The sequence below is a fragment of the Egretta garzetta genome, unplaced genomic scaffold (assembly GCF_000687185.1).
Source record: "Egretta garzetta isolate BGI_Z169 unplaced genomic scaffold, ASM68718v1 scaffold161, whole genome shotgun sequence".
Classification (NCBI taxonomy): domain Eukaryota; kingdom Metazoa; phylum Chordata; class Aves; order Pelecaniformes; family Ardeidae; genus Egretta; species Egretta garzetta.
In genome coordinates this window covers 3600655-3622254 of record NW_009258754.1, presented here as the reverse complement: position 1 = coordinate 3622254, position 21600 = coordinate 3600655, and the positions used below count along the sequence as shown (strand labels likewise).

At 36.1% G+C, this 21600-nt stretch overlaps 1 protein-coding gene across 1 annotated transcript in view; it reads left to right on the top strand.

The window, feature by feature from the left end:
- Window positions 1-1812: 1812 nt before the first annotated feature.
- CLSTN2 (calsyntenin 2) overlaps window positions 1813-21600 on the top strand; it is a 220042-nt gene continuing 200254 nt past the window's right edge. The window contains exon 1 of the mRNA XM_035888854.1: window positions 1813-1930. The gene's annotated coding sequence lies outside the window, so the exon portion shown is untranslated. The remainder of the gene's footprint in view (window positions 1931-21600) is intronic.

Sequence of the window (21600 nt, the reverse complement as noted above, 5' to 3'; positions counted from 1 at the left end):
TGCTCTGCAAACTAGAATCCCACATGCCATACAAAGCTCTGAAATTGCATCCATCACTTCTCATATTTCAACACCGACGAGACTTTTGGCCTTCATCCTATTACATAAACTCACCAATCTCTCGTCTGGCTGTACAGTCATTACAAGATGAAGAGATTTGAGTTCCCTATTTTCCATTTCACCTTTCCTGACACATCCCCAGTTTAATCTTCCCAGTGCTTAGTTATTGCAAAAATGGGCAAAACACTGTGAAAACAAGTATGCTTCCTTCTGTAAAATATATATTGTAACATATAAATGAACTCAAAGTTCTCATATTAGTGATTAGAATATAAAATAATTCAGCTTTAAAATGACCTCAGATAATTTTTCCCGGGTCCACAATTTCTTAATGATTAAACAAAGAAACAAGAAGGAAAAAGAATGAACTTCAATTTGCCATAAATATGTTTGTTTGCTTTTCCCAAATAGCCAGTGAACAAAATAATTTTTTAATTGCCCAGCTCTTCCACTGTGGCCAGAGCCCTCTATATTGTCTTGGTGTTTGTTACTACTTTCTTCACATAGAAGAAACTATGTGGGAGAAACTTGAAACTCATTCTCATCTGGGGGTTTTACAGAAGACAAGGCAGGAAAGATTTTAGGAGTGCGTGTGTGTATATTTTGTTTGTTTGTTTTTATAGTGGGGTTATCTTAAATAATCCCATCTGGTTCAATTTGGTTTTGCTTTAAGTGTCGACCCTCCATCTTTGAGGTGATTTCTGCTACCTCACCAGATGTTTTCCTCAGCATCTGGTACACACAACTAAATAATATGTACAAAAATTACCTTGCATCTGGATTTGGTGAAAACATGGTAGATATTCCTTAGTGCAGTGTTCCTTCATGTCTGTGGTAGTACATTCTTCATATTGCAATTCGTTTAGGCTGGCACCTTTGTATTACTTACGTAGGAGTTCCAAAAAGCGTAACATTCAGATTGTGGCTGCGGGAATAAAATGCTATTTTATAAGCACAGCAAAGCTAAGCCCCTTACAAAATAAAAAGGGGAAAAGGCATCTTCATACTGCCCAACAAATAGGAGTTGGCTGGTGAGAGGGATGCACAATGAGAGTGTTCAGGAGTAAGACAATCTGATGATATGTGATGTATCCCAACTTTAAAAGTGTTCAAGATCCGATACCCTAATGTTCAACAGCTGTATTTGAAGGATAGATTTTTCAGAAAAATTTAAGATCCCATTTAAGCATATCTAAAGCTGCTTAAACAGGAAAGAGGTGTTGGCTTTGATAAAAGTAATTAAAATGTAGTTTATTTTTTATCTGCAATGTATAGAACACAAAAGTAATTTTAGACATTTTTCAAAAAAATATAAAATAAGAAGTTGGCTGAGAGCCCAATGTTCTCACCTGCCCTTCTGCTTGCCTTTGCATCTTGACAAGAGTTGTGTTTCTCTGGACGTCCCGTCTCTTGCATCAGAGTTTTAGAACTGAAAGCAATTCCTTCAGAAGTGTCTGACCCTAATTATGTCTGACAGTTAGGAGCACATTAAAAATATTTTGAAAATTGTTTTTTTATTTTGGTGTCTTAATTGGAGGGTTGTCTGTAAGTGTTGGTTTTCTCATCGGTGAATTGTACATTATGCATAGCACTCTGCTTTAATATTTGAATATTTATAAAGTACTTTGCGATCTTGTTAGTGGCTTTTGTGTAACATTGGACGTATGTTTAATAACTTCTCTTTAAAGATAAAATGAGCTAAATGGATGTAAAACACAATTAATTAGGCATACTATTTCTTTTCTAGTGAACAAACACAAGCCCTGGATTGAGACATCGTACCATGGAATCATAACTGAAAACAATGACACTGTAATTTTGGATCCTCCCCTTGTTGCTTTGGATAAAGATGCACCTGTTCCCTTTGCAGGTAGGAACATATATTAACAGCAGCATTTGAGCTTATGGAGTGCATTATGAAGTTATTAGCTTTTGTAAGGAATGAATTAGCAGTGCAGAGATAATGTAATCTGAGAGACATGTTTAGAGGCTGTATGTGGGTACTCGGGACTTCACCATTGGGCCATACAGCTTGAAACATGGTGTCTTTTACAATGAATGTGTCTGCTCATTTGTTGTGAAGCAGAAATGATTGTAAACAACACAATATTGCAGGCTTCCACTATCAACTTATTTTTTAATGAAAACACAATAATAATATAATTAAATTTGAATTTGTTTTTATAGAAATTAATTACTACAATTGCCTAAAGTAATAACACATAGATAATTTTATTTAGTAATAACAGCCCCTGCTTTCTCTGCTCCGCTCCCTGGCTATGGACAAACTATGTGACAAACATATAAAGTTGCTCAAATCTTATGCTATTGTGTTAGTACTTTATAACTGTCGAGACTTAGACAGAAAATTTAATGGAGGTTTTGAAGATTTTCGCTCAGATTGCTTATGATAGATGTATGTCATATAGAATTTTTTACTTGTATTAAGTCTATTTTTCCTGACACTTACTCTGTCATATTATGAGTTCCTTAAGCAGAAAATAGGACTTCTGCATGCCAGGCAAATGTTCTTTTAAATTCCCTGTTTCATTAAAAATGTTTTTTGAAGAAAAGGGAGAATATTAAGGCTTGATAGCTGTTCTGAAGATCCTAAAGAGATGTAGTTGTTAAAAAGATTGTATTGCTTAAGAATGTTCGTCTTTTACAAGGAAAGGAACTAGTGAAGATGAGTATCCTTGTGTTCTTGTGGAATACAGTCATGTTCAGTAAGCAGTAAGTCAAAGTACTTGGCCCAAACAGCGTTTTACAGCATCATGTAAGAATTTTTATTAGCCATTTTCCCCCAAAGCATATACTGGCATAAATTTATACCCTGCAAAATAGGTATTCATGAATGCTTTTTATATATTGAACTCCATTTTAATATCAAGATTGATTTGTCACTCCTGGTGCCCTATGGTTCTTGGTGGTTGCACAGAACACTTTTCTTCCTCAACCATATATGCACTGGGGATGTTCAGTGGGGGGGGGATTCAGCTACGTTTAGTCAGAAGTAAAAGCTTCAAATAGCATATACGTAATGGATACAGCAACCTCAGCGTGAAACACTTTTGCCTGCTGGTGAGTTCCTATGGCACTGAGTTACTTGCTTATGGAGGCATAATCAATGTCCATTCAGAGCTATGCAGACAGCCTCTAACTGGGAAGTACTAATTATAGTCAAAGCAGGTGTACTTCATACAAAGATGCTCAGGATAAGGTGTCCTTATCTCAGTTACTAGTTTTTTAAGCGAAGGAAAAAGTATTTGTTTCCAAATTATTCTTTTTAATGCATTCATCAAGAAGCAGCTATATGTTAAAACAAACAAATAGCATGGAATGAAACTTTGAACCATAAACAGTTATCCGTAATGTATTTGAATACACGTTTTTCTTATAATGGTAACTTTCCACATACATTTGCAATTCATTCTTCCAAAATTTGTGGAAAACAGTAATGTAAACTTAAATGAAATCCTTGCTAAACTAAACCTATCTATGAAATCTTCAGGTACAGGACCAATTCCTTGTGAAAAGATGCCCTTTTCATTTTTGGAGGGTTTTTCTATGACTATGAGTTTTCCATCTGATACTTGTTTCTTTTACTTGCATTCCCTTGGGATCCTTTAAGGGGTGTTACTCATATGTGCTGTTTCCACTGATACTTTTACAAACTCTTTGCTGAATGGGAATTTGCTAGCCTTATTATTTTCTTTGGGTTTTTTTATTGAGACAATCGGCATGTTTTTCCTGAATTAGTGATTTACTCTTCTTGTAGAAAATCATCCTTTGGGATATACTGGACTTGCACAGACAGACTGGCTTTTGTGATAAAGGTTACATTAGACAATAGTTTTAATTTAGTTTCTTCATTTATTGATTTGAATTATTTACATTTTAAGAAGCATTATGTGGTCTAGGAGGGAAAATACTTGGTGTGTATTCCCTGGTATTATTAATAGTTCATTTCCAGGTAATATTGTACATTTGGCCTCATGATCTGCAATCCAGACACAATATTATAATACTGATTGAACCCTTAGTTCCCTTGAAGGGCCTGGATTCCCCACCTGTTTGGAAAAAAAACCTCTATGTGATTTTTTTTTTTTTTTTAAGGCTCTTGCCTTTTTAAATTGTTGGAATAACTTCTTATTTCTGTTTTAAATTTCTAGTTTAATATTATGTAACTTTATTTGGCTTCATAATATTGATTTTATTATAGGTCTTTATGAGAATTCAATTTCTGTAATGTATTTAGTACGAGAAAACTGAAAATAGATACAGCTACAGCATTAACAATATTCAGTAGCTGTACATTTAGTAGTATTGTAATGTGGAATTTCTTTTATAACCATATTTTATTTATGTGTGGAAAACTTACTCTACAGTATAATGTATGTCTTCAATTGTACCAGAGAATAAAAGCTCCAACAGTTCCTTTCCCATCACCCTATTAATATTTTCAGTATTTTTTTCCAAACATTGTACAAAAAAAAATCATGTTTATAGTCTTTTAAAAGATTTTCCATGGTGACGTTTTTTTAGGTTTTTTTTGGTTTTTTGGGTTGTTGTTTTTTTTTTTTAATGGACACAGATTCAAAAATATATCAGGGCAGTTTCTGACCTGTGCTTAGAAGTCTACTTAGATCTCCTTGAACAAGCTATATTAAGACTAAATGTATGTGGTTTCTTCCTAAGGATCTACAACTGCTGCAACAGTTTACTGGCAGATTGTTGGCTGTTCCATCAGTATTTGTGTTAGCTTATAGAGTAGACATTTTTTTCAATAATATCAGTGTGTATTTGACTTTAAAAAAACCCACAAAAACCAAACAACAAAAGAACCCCTCCAACAAACCAAACCAAAAAACAAGCCCCAAACCAAACAAAAAAACCCCAATCCAGCTGTGTATCATTTCAATTTTCATATGGGCATAAGTCCCATAGAAACAAAATTGAACTAACCACAGAAAAACCTCTCAAGTTAACCACCTGGTTGACATTCCTAGGGAATGCCTTTCTAGCTCTGTAGCTAGATGTTATCAGACAGTGTAATCTTTCTACTTTTTTTAAGTTCTTCCTTTTTAAGTGCTCAATCAGTGACAGGCTGAGAAAAATTTACAGGTTTTAGCATTGAAAGGGGTGACAGGTCATGGTAGGTGAAGTGCATATTTATTTCATACACTTATTTACTAATTTATACCTATTTATTCCATATTTATTTCTATATCTTGCTAGTGGGGGTGTAGTCCTTTGAGAATTGTGCTTAACTTGTGGATGCAAGGGTAGATAGTTCTTATGTTTATGGCCAAGGCAAGGAGGGCTTCAGAAAGGAGGTGCAGTAGTGTCAGCCCAGAAAGTATGTCAAAACAAGTGTGCTGGCGCCGTGCATGGGAGACTGTAAACCTCACTGAGTTTTTGTGTCCAAATTGTCTGCATTATGCTTTATAAAACAAAGTTAGTGTTGAGGTCTGAGATATCTGTAGGTAGGCTAGCACTGTGGTCTTTAGGCTTATAATGATGTCAAGACATGCACTGCTAATAGCAGACACCAGCAGACAATGAGATTGCACTGTGCTTTTCGTGCAGGAAAGCACAGGTCTGCTGTACAGCCCTGGCTTAAAGGAACCAGGAAGGGCTGTTTGTACCACCCACTGTAAAAGCTCCAAGTTCAGCAAGAGGAGCCTGGAGGTGGTGCAGGTTTTCCAGCTCTGAGCTGTGTGTTATCAGGGATGCTCTGAGCAACATACAGATCACCTTGCTCCTGATGATTGCCCTGGTGTATAGGTAGTTTTTCATATTTTTCACCTGAGCAAATAATCTTTCACCGAATAACTACTTTGTTACTAAGCACAAAAGCAGAACATTTGGTATTCATCAGTGATTCTTACCTGCCTTCAGTGCTTTGGGTTTTTTTCTATACCCGTTCTCATGGTCTCATTTTTTTAGTTTAAATGTTAGTTGTGGCATAGACCTACTGCAAACTATAAACAGTATTTTTGTTCTCTCTTCTGGAAACTTTAACATTATTCTTAATACCTGTGCTTTTTTTCTCTCCATGGCTACTAAGATGTGTCTTTTATTAACTGTCTTATCAACCCCTTCTAGTACTATACACATCATGGTGCACATCAAACACCTCCCTGTTCATGGCGTGGTCACAGAAAACGACTATAACCTGCACTTTTTTTCTCACCTCTGTCTAATATTTAAAATCAGGGGTGATGACAGGAGAAAAAGGAATCTTCTGTGCAGTTACCCTCTCAAGAGGTCTGTGCTTCCAGCGGGGACTAACAAGAGACTAACAGGACTAAAAGCACCTGTGAGAAAGCTGGCTGTCAAATGTGATCAGCCTATTTCATAACTGGAGCATGAAGACTTTTGATCAAAAGATTGCAGTGAATGGTTGGTGGTGTCTCTTTATCTTATGAATTTATTGTGCATTGTGCAATAATTGGAGTATGTGTAAAATCACCATTCTTAAAATTATCATGGTATGAACATATTCACTTTCTCTTTTTCATGCAAGCACATTTTTCAGACACCTAGTTTTGAAGGAAAGCTTGAAAACACCATTGCAAATGGTTAAGTGCGAGAAGTAATATGAGTAGTTTTCCAAACTTTAGTTTTTCAATTCCTGACCTGAAAGGGATTTTCACACACTGGTGTTTAGATACAACTGATCTTTAAAATAACTAGGCTCACCACAGCAGCCTGGAGCCTTTTGCAGGTTATCACAGAAAAAAAGGCCAAAAACCTGACAAAACAAACCCCAAAAAGCCAAGAAGAAACTGCAAGTCCTGTAGAAATAGGTTATGCCTTCCATCCTTGTCTTCAAACAGTATTGTGTAGGTGCAATATGGGCTTACTTGTTATCCAATTTGGGGAAATCCATTAGAGGAATCTCTCTGTAAAAAAATATAATAAAATGGTCCTAAAGAAGGAATGTAACTTTAATTAGACTTGCACCAACCTGCAGCATCAGCCATACAACAGTCAGCTATCACGTGCTGTTGTGAGGCTGGAAATTAAGGCTTTGACTTTCAGGTTTAGGAGTGGTTTGACTAGAAAGAAACAAGGTGAGATCAACTGAATCAATTTGACAGTGTTCTGTTTCTGTGATAGTAAGAAGCCCTCAGAAAATGCTGTACCATTTTGGAAGGCTATTTGGAAAGGACATCTGTCTGCATTTTAATAACAGCAGCTCCGTTTCATCAGCAATGTTGTGCAAAAATAGGTCTGAAAGGAACTTCAGGACATCTCCAGTCCATTCTCCTGCCCAAGGCAGGATCCATTATACCTGTGTCATTCCTGATAAATAGTTTTCTGTCCTGATCCTAAAGATCTGTAGTGACAGAGATGCAACAGCTTCCCTGGGCAATCTATTCCACACTTCACCATACTCACTGTTTTTCATGATGCTTAACCTGAACTTTCTGTACCACAGTTTTAGCCCATTAGTTTTTGTCCTGTTCTCCATCTCTAGGCAGAGCAGATTATTCCCATTCTTTTTTTTTGCAGCAACGGCCTTTTATGTTACTCCCTAAAAGCACTGTGAGCATCTTAAAAAGAGCACAGGGGTGGGCTTCAGCTATCCATTGTTACTGATGCAGAGTGAAGCAGAGAAATAGGAGGCAACTTTCAGAACAATGAGATGATGAATGCCCTTCTCACCTTGAAAGTGAAGAGCATTTAAGTACAATATCTCGCACCAAGGTTAAGCTGGATAATTTTACCACAGTGAGTTGGGCCCATTAAGTCTTAAGTTGATTTTATGCTCTTGATAGATTTACAGATAGCCTTTTTTTAAAAAAGATCAGATGGGTGTCTTCCTCGCTCCACACAGACAGGTACTCTGTATCTCAGAAGCAGTTGCAAATCAGACTTCTTTTGCAGATGGAGTCCCAGTCTCTGATTACATTTTGACTGTGCTAAAACCACTGTAAAGGATAAGCAGCCAAGAATGATGTCTGAATATTCACTAAACTACAAGCTTCATACACAAACTCTCCCAGATCATCTTTGTTATTTTAGCAGTTCAGAGGAGCGTGTATTCTCAGCTGCACCACAGCAAATCCAGTTGTTGTCAGTCCACTTATACCCAGGGGCTGAACACAAAATCCCATTTCTCTGCTTCAAGCTGTGAAACTGTCTAGCCTTCTTGTTTGTTTGTTTCTTTTATTGATAAGTAGTGGCATTAAGAACAGAAACAATCTTTTTGGTACAACATTAAAAATATGAAAATTATTTTTCAAATAGTGAATCTGAATACTATCGCTTTTAACTCACTGTCAGCCAGACTTAAAACATGCTGGCAGTTTATGATATCCAGAATTCATAGATGTTAAATATTTCACTGTGAAAACAATGCATGATCAAAAAAAATCGGAACTGTAAGTGAAGCCATGGAGCATTGCAGTTGTTTATAACAAATAACTTGCTGATTTTTTAAACTTCTATTTTTGAAGTTTACATTTATTAATGTAGCTTAATTAGTTAAGACTGCAGCCTTTAAAGCCAAAAGAAGACTCTCTTCATGGTGGTCATAACCTAAGGTAGAATAAAAGATTGGCAATAGCACAATCGATTCCAGAGATGCTGGTTTTGACCGAAGGGATGCTGCTTGTCATCCAGTAAAGTTTGAGTGATAAACGCTCAGGTTTAATATTAAGAATGCACCTAAAAAATCACTCTGACAGTGACCGCTGTTGGTTAGTCCCTGAAGTTCAGAGATGAGGGGCTTGAGGGTTTGTTTTGGTTTGTTTTTTTGTTCTTGATGTTTTTGCCAATTAAGCTGGATTGCCTTTCTTAGCCATTTTGACAGCAGTGAAATAAAAGTAGGCATCATTAACGTCTTGAAAGAAGACTAAAGGTTCAAGAAGTCAGACTGTTCTAATAGAGCTTTTAGTAGCTGCTGAGTGGTCTGTCATTGCAGGAGTAAGTGGTTAGGAAGAAAATTAGACTTTAATGCATGGACAGTGATTGCAAGTTGCTTCTGGCAGACAAAACCAGTAATGAATGAGAATGCTGAGATAAACTTTATTATACCTAAATATGCTAAATTAGTCAAAGCCAGAAAGAAGCAAGTAAAGTAACCACCTAATTATGGTTTGATGATATTCACTTGGATTTTTAGACTACTTATGGAGAATATTGATGTGAAATAAGTGGGAACTGTTTTGAATAGTTTTCTTCATAAATAAGACTTGATCTTTGGAAAATTGGGGCAGGATGTTGCTGTGGATATGCAAACATACACGTGAGGATAGGAACAGAATCTTTCTGTGCTGAAGTATCATACTGAAGACTACTTAATTAAAAAACTATTTAATTAAAACAGGCTGTAACTGAAGTTGCCAGGAAAATAGTGTTAGTTGTTAAACTTATGGGCTGTTCAGAATACTAGAGATAAACCTGAATGGGAAGTACTGAAATTGCTAAGCCTGTATGTCCCAAAATTGGTAGCAGTTATTGTGCTCTGACTATGGATGTAGATTTTGTCATGCACCTTCTTTGAAACTAATGAAGTATGAGTACCATTACATTTAATAAAAAAAACTACAGACTTTCACCACTTGTTAATGTTGTCACCAGAACTAGGGCTGGTAATAGCTAGATAATACAGTAAAACAAAGCTTTCTACCAAAAAAACCCAACCCCACATCAGTGTATAGAATTGTTCTATTAAAAGCAGCAAAGATTTGTGCCAAATTTAAACGAATTTTACTGTAGGAATTATTGTAATCCAGCAGCCCTGTCTGTGACAGAGGAAACTGAGACACACTGTTTTCTTGGACGTTCCTGCTAATCTGCTAAAAACCTTCAGCTTTACCTGTAAGATCCTGATTGTTGTGAAAGAGAGAAATGCAATATAGGGTCATTGACAATTTTGGAGAACAATTGCTTAATTTGAACAGAATCCAGAATCAAATAAAAAACCCCAATGAAACAATATACTGTAACATAGGAATGATAAACTCTTTTTCTTAACTAGGTCTAATTATATCAGGCAAATTGTATAGTAAATTAAAAAAAAAAAAACAAAACAGTCCATGCTTCCTCATTTCATTCTTTGAAATTATATTGTTAGTCATAAGAATGTTAAGTTTTTGACCTCAAAAATATTTTACTTTTTGTAAGAATTGCTCATGAATTTTAATGCAGGGTTTTTTTCTTCAGTGATCATTGAAGGTGAACAATGAATTTTACTTGCAAAGCCAGGTATCCATCCAGGAACAATCAGATTTTTTTCTAGATACTTTTGCTAATGCTTCACTTACGGAATTTCAAAGCTTGTTCTAAATACTACTTGTCTATTTATAAAAAAATACTTATGTGACTATTAGAAAGTGAAATGAAAGCATAAATTTGATTCATCAATCCTTAATTGATAAAAATCATTGTGCTGTATCTCAACAAACTCTGGTGAAGATAATGCAGGCTATGTAAAGCACTGCTAATAAACACCTTTTTAGAGACATTTCTAAGAGATGCTAAATCTTGAATCAGTAGAACTAAGGTCAGTGATACTGTAGTAATTTGTCTCATGTGCTGTCCATCATGTAAGGACATAGCTGCATAGAGTGACACCAAGCAATGCGATTATACAGTTATATTCATGTATATTTCATGCTGTGAACAATGTACCTGAATCTGCAGTTGAAATAAGTAGTAATTTATTTCAATGAACTATGTCCATTACTTTTTTATTTCTAACAAAATATTTTGAAAGCTGCAGAAATTAATTTATTTTGTTGAGGTACTATTTTAACAATTGTTTTCTGCAATGTAATATTTGAGTTAATTAAGACTCTGACTTGCTTTTGAGATGTAGTTTTTGCTGTGTAGTTAAGCATGGGTTCTACACACTCCAGTAGTTCTCTGAAATCAGTGATGTTTCCTCAGCTGTGAGTTTAAATTCTGCATGTTACAGGAAGGACAGCATTGTAGGAAGTACACAGGATTTTGCTTTCTATGATGTTAAGTGATTTCAAGCATTTTAAAATGGAACTTTTGTGGTCTGAGTACAGTTCCAAATTAATATAACAGATTCGTCAGGAGACTTAGAATTTTATTTAAGGGTAGAATTACTGCTTGGTAGTAGCAGTCTCATGCTGATTTGCAGCATGTGTGTGATTCAGGTAAATAAACTATTGCCCCCGAATCCTCTGGTTTGGGTTAAAAAGGATTAGGAATAATTGTCTGACTGTGGTGTGAGTGGTATGTTGAGGACTGCCTTAGGTTTGAACAGGCTCATATCTTCTTAAAATTAGTGCTTGCCAAATATGAGTAAGCAGGCAAATATGTAATAAAACCCTGTTGTAAGTAGACCTGTGTCATTGTGCTTGCAGTGTCTATCATAATCGCTGAAGTTCTTACAATTTCAGGTACAAATAAGCACTTTAAATATTTATTGATATAAATTGAATTATTTGCAAAATGATGAAAGCAAGCATAACTCAAAGGGATGCAGCTGGACAGTGAAGAGCTTGAAACAAACAAGAATGATACCCCTGTTACCTTTTCTTCTTGTTGGAAAGTGTGTTTCTCTTCATTAGTTGGTATTCAAGAAGTAGTAAACTTGACCTGTCCATTTGTGCTTTCAAGGCTGTGTCAACCTGGGAATTAAAAATCTGTGGCCATCTTTACTTCCGTACTGCAATAACATAAAGAACTCTCAGAGGGAGGGCTGAAACAAGTAGTATGAGGATCCAAGTGAAGGAATAAACAACTCTTTTGAGTCAAATAGTACAACTTCCACTCTAATATCTCTCTTCACCTTTCATTCCTTCCGTGGTATGTCCATTAATTCAATTAGATCTGTCTCCTTCACATAAATATTTGCTCTTTGTGTGTGTTCCTGTGTTGTTGTATTCTTAGGTGAAGGATGATGAATTTTTAAAAAATAGTTTGTAAAGGCATGAAGCATTATTTATGCAGACTTAGAAAAAGCATTTATAATACCATGAAGTGTTAGTAATGTAACAAGTGGCTAAATTAGTTGGGAAAATGTTGCGTTAAAATGTATTCCTTGGAATAGAACTACCTGAGTTAGTGTAACACAGCAGGGACACGTTTGCTTGAAGTGGTTTCTAAATACTAAAAACATTTTAAAAGAATGGTCTAAACAGGTACTATTTAATCTTTAGAGTTCCCTTTGCTTGTTGGTCAGCCATTCTCTTGTGGAAAGAATAGTTGAGAAACCCCACTTTCCTTTAAACCTGCTACTTTCCACTCATAGCTGAAAAAAAATTATTTTTCTGGACTAGAAAAAACTCTCAATAGCCTCTAAGTGTTGTTGCTCCCTTTGCTTGCTAGGGCAGCCTAAAAAATGCATGTGATACTATTTTTATGAAGCAAGAGGGGGAAGGAGAATATAAAGAATTCAAACTCTGGACAGGTGGTTTAAGGCATTGATTTTCTACTCAATTCTCCTGCTTCTGGCTGTGTGAAATGGATCAAACCAATTTGTTCTCTTGGCCTAGGGTTTCCTCCACTGTCCTTTTTTCTTCTGTGTGTTTATACCATATAAAAAAGAAAAATCTTCTAAGTGCTTTTATCTCAATAACTAGGTAGCACTGAACACAGTCTCCTTGTGCAACACCAAGCAGAAGGAGGATTTGTTGTTCTCAGCTGCCATTACTTTCTGTTCCATAACCTTTTATGATATAGGCATGTAGTATGTTTATAGTAGATGCAACAACTGGAGTAGTGTGGATGTTGAGCCTGAACTAACAATCCTGCTAGAGATCTACATCAATATGGTTCCACAGCTCAGTCTCTATGGCTGTCACACCAGCTCCCAACCAGTAAGGTAGATGCATTACTGAGGCATTGCGGAGCTAGAGAATGAGACATGAAGAGAAAGTATTGGCAAATAGTGGAATGGGGAGAAGAAGGGAGGAAATCTATTATTACAAAAGGGTTGAAGACTGTTGATACAGGATGCATTGTGTAGACATGTTTAAAGTTGTTATTCCTCAAAATTAAAAAATAATTTCTTGAGAGTTCAGTCTTGGGGTTCTGTTTTGTGAAGAAGATGTTAAATGTGTGCTGTCTTTTACTAAAAATGTGCAATAGGCTAGATATGCTTGTCATGGAATAGATCTGTGTTTGTTCTTGGCCATTATAGATTTAATATCAAGAGATAAAATATCCCATCATTTATGATGAAATCACAACACGTGATGTAAAGAACCAAGTATTTTCTTAATCACGTTACATGCATAGAAAAATGTCACTGGGATGTTTTGAATGGTACTAATCCCACTGAGATACAGTGAGGCAGCAAGGAGAAGTTGAGAGAAATATTGTAAGAATTTGCTGGGTTTTCTAAGGAGACATATTGAGAACAACAGGGCTAATATAGCATCTAGGTTTTGCTGGGCTTTCATTCTGCTGGAATTTTGTTATACCAGGCTTCAAGGGACTTAAAAAATTAGTTGCCTACATTTTCACATATCTGCTAATCCAGAGAGTCTCGATGGCTTTGATGTAGCACCAGCATGTGGGAATACCAGACATAGTCAAGTACATCTGATATGTTCAGTAGTCAGGATCCTTATTTCAGCTGTTACACACACAGTCACCTTTACTCTTCATGCACTGGGCCTGAGAAGGAGCTTGGCAGAAAGGAGTGGTGTAAATTGCCTTTTTTCCTAAATGATTAGCCTCTATGATTTTTTGTGATGTTGTATCTTGCATTTACTGTCTGTATAAAAGACACTTCAATTTGGTTTAAAAACCAGAACAAATTCTTCTCTCATTAGGTATTCTGCTACACAAAATATATACCCATTTCATTCAGGTAATTGGCCTTTGCAGGTATAATATAATAGATAACTAGACTCTTGAGGTGAGATTTGCTTTTCTCTTTTACTGTTTTTATATTTTGAGGCTTTTTTTCTTTGTAGGCTGTTCTGTTTATTCCACCTTTCCTGAATGAAATAAATTCTGTAACTGCACTATGCAAATTTAGTACAACATGAAATTCAAGGAACAGAGACAAAATGGAAGTCAGTCATAATTTAGCTGTCATTTGCAAAATACAACCTAAATATTAATCTACTGAAACAAATGGGCCTGCTTTTATGTAAAATTCATCACAGTGAGACTGATCAGGGTGCTGCAGCACTTGCCCATGAGGAGAAGCTGAGGGAACATGGCTTGTTCAGCCTGGAGAATAGACAATCTGGGAGAACAAAGCAGTAGCCCCCCAGCACCTATGAGGAGGGGGCTGAGAAGATGGAGCCAGGTTCTTTGTGGCGGGAGGAAGAGAGACAACAGATAGGAGTTGAAACAAGAGGGGTTCAGACGGCATATAAGGCAGAATTTTTTTCACCAGGGCAGTCAAAGACCAGTATACTTAGAGAGACTGAGCCACATCCTTCCTAAGAGGTTTCCAAGACTCAACTGGATAGAGCCCTGAGTAACCGGAGTTCATAGGTGCCCCTGCTTTGAGCAGGACATTGACCCAGACAAGTTCTGAGGTCCCATCCAGCCTGAATTACCTGATGATCCTGTGATTTTTATGATGTTTGGGTGTTTCTTTCAGAAATTAAATTGCTAAAGAGGTGGTGGGTGGGAGGACACATGAGCTTGTTATAATACTATATCAGATAAGATAGTGTGCTTGTTTTCTATGGATTTGAAGAGGGTGCCTGTGTTGGCTATGACAAGGCCACTTGATAAAGGGAGAGACAACAGAGGATCTTCCGTAGCAGTGACCTGGCTGAAGTCAGCTAGTGATGTTCTTTATCTGCATATTTATTCTCAACTGAGTCAGAGAGGAGAACAGGCTTCACTATTTAGTGTAAGCCTTGCTTTTTGCATTGGAGTGATACTTTTATTTCAAAATAAATTTTAAAAATGATCCTTAGCTTTTTATAGAAACTATTCTTTTTAGTCTTAACTACTATGGCTATGTAGAGTACACACAAAAATGGAGGCCTACAAAATATAAATAAAAATTCCTAACGCCGATTGTTTAACTTTATATGACTGCTGAGCCATAAATGCTCTTTATGTGTATTGTGCTCATATAAATTTCAGAAGAAAGTACATTGAAGATAGTTGACAGCAGACTGGCTCTTACAGTTCACTCATGGCAAAATGATGAGATTGTATTGAGTGAACACCTTGGCAGTGGTTCATATCCAGATTTTATTATCTTGTATAGCAGTCCTGTGTTGACTGTAATCCCATAATAGTCATGAAAGGCCACATGTCTCTTGTGAACCTTGACAGCATATATCAAGTATGTACTTTTTAATTTGTCATTCTCTCAGTGGTTTTTCAGGGAGTGTATCAAAAATAAGTAGACACTAATATCAGACCTCTCTTAGTATCTTCAAATATGAAAGTTTATGATAGTTGTAATTAATACAGTTAGTCATGCTAAAATATTTAAAATGCAGTCTTTAAATAAACAGTTGAATACCACTTTAAGAAGAAGCTATATTGTCTGCCCTCAATTCATTTGGGGACTTTGTCTCTCAGTGGGACTTAATTTTCTGGTTAATTGTTGCTGAGAACAAATTTTTGGAGGAGAGGTTGTGAAAGAGACTGGTAGGGATTCAAATTTGTCATGCTGTTGGACATCTGTCTTTGTTTCAAGTTAATTGCAATATATTAATTTACTTTTAATTTAAAACAGCTTTTTAAAAGTAAGATTTTATTACCACATATGAGGGATGGTTTACTATGCTCCCTTCTGGCTTTTTTATATTCCTTTGATCTTCAGATATAATAGAAGATTAAGTGACAGAAGAGCAGAAGTATTTAAAAAAACCCAAAACTCAACCCCTCAAACCACCTCCAAAACAAACAAAAAACCCCTAAACAACCTTGATCATCTTACAACTGGGACTATAACTTGATTGTTACTTTTTATCTTCATTTAAAAAAAAAAAAGCAGCTTTTTACTTCAGTCGTAAGTTCTCATAGTTGTTCAGATTAGCTTCATAGCTATTCTTTTCTGTAGGGAAGACTGTTGTATTTTGAGTAAGTAAGTTGAAGAAAACATTGTATTTGATCTAATTCCACTCACTCTGTTATGATGAAATTTCCTTTTTACTAATTGACTTGTTTAACTCTCTTATTAACTTTCATTTAAAGTTTAAGCCATAAACAAACGATGATATAGAACCTTCCAGTCCAAAACTACTTAACAGGTTTGAAAAAAATGTGTGAACAGTGTTGGCTAATCTAAAATGGCATGTTTCACTGCAGGCATTATTTAGTGTGTTCTACACGATTCCCAAATACTCGTGGTCAGGGATTTTAAGTTAAATATCTTCAAAGGTTGCTGAAAACTTCCTTTATTTTTTTATTTGACCTACCATAAGCCTCTTGCATTATATTACCACTCTAGGCTTTTTGAGGTATTTTTTGATTCACTGTGTTTACAAATGCATGGATGTTTAAAAAAGAGAAGTTGCACAGATCTATTTAGATTTTATTGACTCAGTCTGAGTGATATTCTTATACCAAACTGTCACTATTAGTGATTTCTATTATCTTTTTAATCTGAAAAATTAGGGAGGGGGATGAATGAACTTCAATAATAATGCTATTGAACTGATGGAGACACGGACAAGGAAATAACTCATTAATTACTGCTGTACAATTACTACATAAAATGCATAAAAATAAATGCTTAGGTCTATATGTGTAATGATGCACTGCTCTGAAGAAAGATGAGATGCTCCTTTGTTTGTGGTCCCATGTTAAATGGTACAAGCCTTTCTTCTGAAAAGTGTCACACTTGTATTGCACCAACACCCAAATATCATTGGTCTGGATTACTGGTTAAAAATGTCGTCTAAAATTGTGGAAGTAAAATTATACCATAAGGCTTAAGACACCTTCCCGAGTGAATTGTATCAAAGTTCCAAAAGGATATAAAACTGTATGCTGGCTTGGAATATTAATTTAATACTAAATCTAATATCCTTAATTGAAAAAAAACCAGTCCCAAGCCAAAACAATGGCACAATTAGAAATACCTAACTTTATTCTGGATATCTGGAGAAGCTCTTAGTATCTTCACTGATTGGGTTCTTTGCCAGTAACATTAGCCTAGTGCACAGGAATTTTGTTGAGTGATTTGGAAACAACTGCTCTATGTGTAAGCGAAGCCTGATGCTTCTGTATTAAATCAGTCAAGTCTTTATATTATTTTAAATGCTCTCTGATGTCAGGATGACTTCTGTTTCTCAGACTGAAAGGCAGTGTAGGGAGGACAGTTCATGGGTTACAACTTAACTGGTCTTTGGGCAAAGGGACTTTGGAAACAGCTCCATGGACTGAGTGGCAAAGGTGGCCTCTTGACAGCTTCTATGATGAGCTACATAAAATTGAATGTCCTGAATATTCACCACTGTTTTCAGAAGCAAATGGACTGATCTGAAAAAAGATACACTTTGGTTATGGAGACATTGGGAATTTATTTGAGTGAAGATTACATGTTTTCATGCACTAGCTATTGCTATCTAGCTACATAAAATTGGTAAGATAATTTGCATGGAGATGTAAGAAGATTAGGGACAACAATATATGAAATATTTGTAAAATTAAAAACTTAATGCTTTTTAAATTACTTCGGGAATACTTTAAGCTACGGGAGAAAGATAGTTAACATGCATGGAACATTTGATTAGGTTTTAATAAAAATTTGTAAAAGTCAAACAGGGTTTTAGAAATGCCTTGGAAAGGCTTAATTAAGCAGAGATAGACACAAATGTTAAGCACAAATATGTATTTTTCTTGCTTCGAGTCAGTAGCTATTCTCATTAAAAGTACTCTGTTGATTTACCTGAAAGGCTCTTCTGTTAAACAGAGACAAAAATGTTTTGTGTGAATAGTGCAGAATTTAGAAGGAAACATCTGTGCAATTTTTCTGTACATCATGATTCTTTTTACAAAGTAATTTTATATTCGGTGAGGCATAATTATGCATTCAAAGTAAATATGGTAACCTTTCCTTTGCAATATTACTGCATGAGCAATAACATAACCTAAAGCTTTGTTAGACCAGAAGAATTTATTATAAACTGGTAGAATAAGGAAGTAGGAGGTTGATGCAGGAATGATACCCCGCGCTCATGTCACAGACATCTTTCAAGCAGGAAATTGCTTACTCAGTACAAGCCAGGACATTTTTGTGAGGTTCTCTATGTTGTCCTAATTCTGCTCCCAGCGGAGACAATTTCAGCTTTTTGGGGTTTTGTGGCCTCTTTCATCATGAGGGGAGGGCCAAACAGAAGTGCAGTGGACTTCAGAATTTTTTGAGAAAACTGAATATATAATTTGTGTTAGTCTTTTGCAGTATTACACACCTTGCCAACTCACTGCTGTTACAGAGCCCTCATTGTCTCTCCTGCTGTGATGTTGTCGTGGTTTAACTCAGCTGGCAACTCAGCACCATGCAGCCGCTCACTCACTCCCCCCCTCCCTCAGTGGGATGGGGGAGAGAATCAGAAAGAAAATAAAAGGTTAGAGCCGAGGGCTGAGATAAAGACAGTTTAATGAGAGAAAATAATAATAATAGTAATAATGAGAATGATAACAGAATATACAAAACGAATGATGCACGATGCAACTGCTCACCACCCACTGACCGATGCCCAGCCGGTCCCACGCCCGGAGCAGTCTCCCCGCGACCGACCGACCGACCCAACTAACTAACCCCCCCCGAGCATGACGTTATATGGTATGGAATAGCTCTTTGGACAGTTTGGGTTAGCTGCGCTAGCTGTGCTGTACTCCCAGCTTGTTATGCACCTGGGCGAGCAGGAGAAGCTCAAAAAGTCCTTGAGTAGCCTGAGCAACTGACAGTTGGGGTCAGCTGTCCTGGCTGTGCCCCCCTCCCAGCTTCTTGTGCCCCTGGCAGAGCAGGGGAAGCTGAAAAAGTCCTTGACCAGTGTAAGCCCTGCTTAGCAACATCTCAAACATCAGTGTGTTATCAACATTCTTCTCATCCTAAATCCAAACCACAGCACTATGCCAGCTACTAGGAAGAAAATTAACTCTGACCCTGCTGAAACCAGACATATTTTTGCAATAAAGTAATTTGTATCACAGGTCAGTTTCCCTCAGTTTTAGCATTGTCCCGTGTTAAGATCAGAAAATAATACAAAGATTGAGAGAAAAATAACTAGTTCTGCAAAGTCATTAGTTTTTAGTTATTTGATTGAATGTGACTCCAGTTTATTGGTGTGTAGTTAGCATGGTGATGTAACTACTACAAAACAGATTTATATTACCTCTGAAAATGTGAGGGAGTTGAATTTTTAAATTTCTGAATTTTTCTTGATTTTTAAAAATCATCATGTACTATAATTTACTTCCCTTTTCATATGAGTTTTCAAACAACAGGAAAAATATGTTGGCTTAATGAATAAGAGCAATTCCCAGCCTGTTGTAGAAATTAATCTCTGTAAGAAAACTGTATTTTAATTAATTAATTTTAAAATTCTTTAATTCATTAAATTCACATATAATTCAAGCATTTAAAATTAACTTATTCCTGTTATTATATTGCCAAGAAATTTAAGTGGCTGTTATTTTGCAGCAGTGGATGTAACTCATAACCACAGTATTTCAGGCCTAGTGTGTTTTGCTGTTGTTGTAGACAGGTGGATTCTTTTTTAACCAGCTACTAAAAAGAAAATTTTTGAAAGGCGCATTGGTACTTGATTGATTTCTCAGTATGTGTGACAGATTTAATGGCAATCTCTGATACGACTTCAGCTCCTTACTGAGTTGCTTGCCTTGGAGAGGTTCCAGTTGTGCTAATGAAAAAAGTCATGAATGAAGGCAGAAGCAGCCAATGTTTGATGTGGAATCCAGAATACAGAAATTAAAGGAAATATAACACTATAATTAATAAGCATGCTAGAATAGAAAAAATGACAGTAATTTAAGATCACCTTCTAGATGCTTTTGGACTAGTACTCTTTATTTAGAACAGCAAAGCTTTTACATCCCAACTGGCAACTTTGGTGGAGCTGAGGGGCTGTTTCTGTGTGGCCTCTTCTCCCAGTGCTTCACTCTTGCAGTGTCTCACTAGAAGTGTTCATAGGCCAAATTATGCAGTTCTGTTGACTCCTATGGATGTTTGCCCACTTATGCTACTCCGATGCTGTTCTTATTTGTGGAAACTGGCTAGTGTGTGGGAACTGCACACTAGGAACAGCATCATGAAAGGCAATGGAAATCATGTGCAGTGAAAAGCCCCATAAGCTTTGTATAAAATTTCTGATTTTATATGTGTTTATGAATCAAATTTGGCCCAGCTGTTGCTGTCTGTCAGCTTTTCAGTATCCTTTACAAAACACATTCTTGATCTTGGTCGAGTCCGTCTAGGGTGTGCTGCTCTAGGATATGCCTCACATGTCGCTGGAGAAGCCAAAGGCTGTTGGGTATGGACTGAACACTCAATGCTCAGCTGATGTACTGAAAATGAATTAGTCTTATGCTTCAATCTGCAAGATTTAAGTAGAGACACTGCTTACTGTTCACTGGAACGTATACTTTTATACTGCATATGAAAGCACAGCAGAAAAATTATAACTTTCTCCTAGAGTCTCTGTGTAATCTGTTTGCTTGCTGTAGTCTGATATACAGGTAAACATTATATTGGTTAAACTTTCTTGCTTATGGCTGTGGCTTTCTTGAGCAGAATTAGATATAGGAATGAAACCCTTTGTGCTGATGCATTCTTAAGTTTTTATTTCAGTATCATGATACATTCATAGAAGAGAGGGAATAAACTGCCCAGGGATGAACTATCCTAATGCTGTAACTATGCAGATGTAGATGTGGTGGCCTAACTTCCTAAGAATTGAAAAACAAAAAAAGACTTGATTTTTCAAAACAGCAAGAGAATTTTTAGAGTAAGAAAACTAAATAATATTTAAAGGTTGTGAAAAAACTCTTAATAAGCCATAAAGCTATAGAGTATCTTAAAATATGGTGACATTTAAATTCTTTTGATGTATTTTAAACTGATTCACCATATAAAGGTTTGCTAAGGTTTGAAGTAACACTAGGTTGAAGGCATTAGATAACTAGATGAAGCATCTGGAGCCATAGGCTGTGTACATTTTGGGATTTTTAAAAATTGCCTTCTAGAAGGACAACATGGACTGCCATGATGAAGCTAAGGCTGTAGTAGTAGTTAAGTTTTCATTGTAATTTAACTTGATGTGAATTATCAAGAATATTTTACCCACAGTGCAATTTCTGTGTGAATTAGTCTGTAATCCAGAATAAGAGACGGAAGTACAGCTACTTTGTTTAAAATAGCATATCATTTCCTAAGCTATTTTTTGAAATTGGTCCACTGAAAATTAAGTTAGTTCTTAATGCTCAGCCTCAAGTGACTCTTAATCATAGAAGATATTGACTTCTCTTTAGATTATAAGTCTAAACCATAAATAAATAATAACTACTCTTTATTAAATCATTTTTGGATACTTTTATTATGAAAATATGAGGGTTTGAACTCTCTTGCTCTGATAAGGATGCAAAAATCCA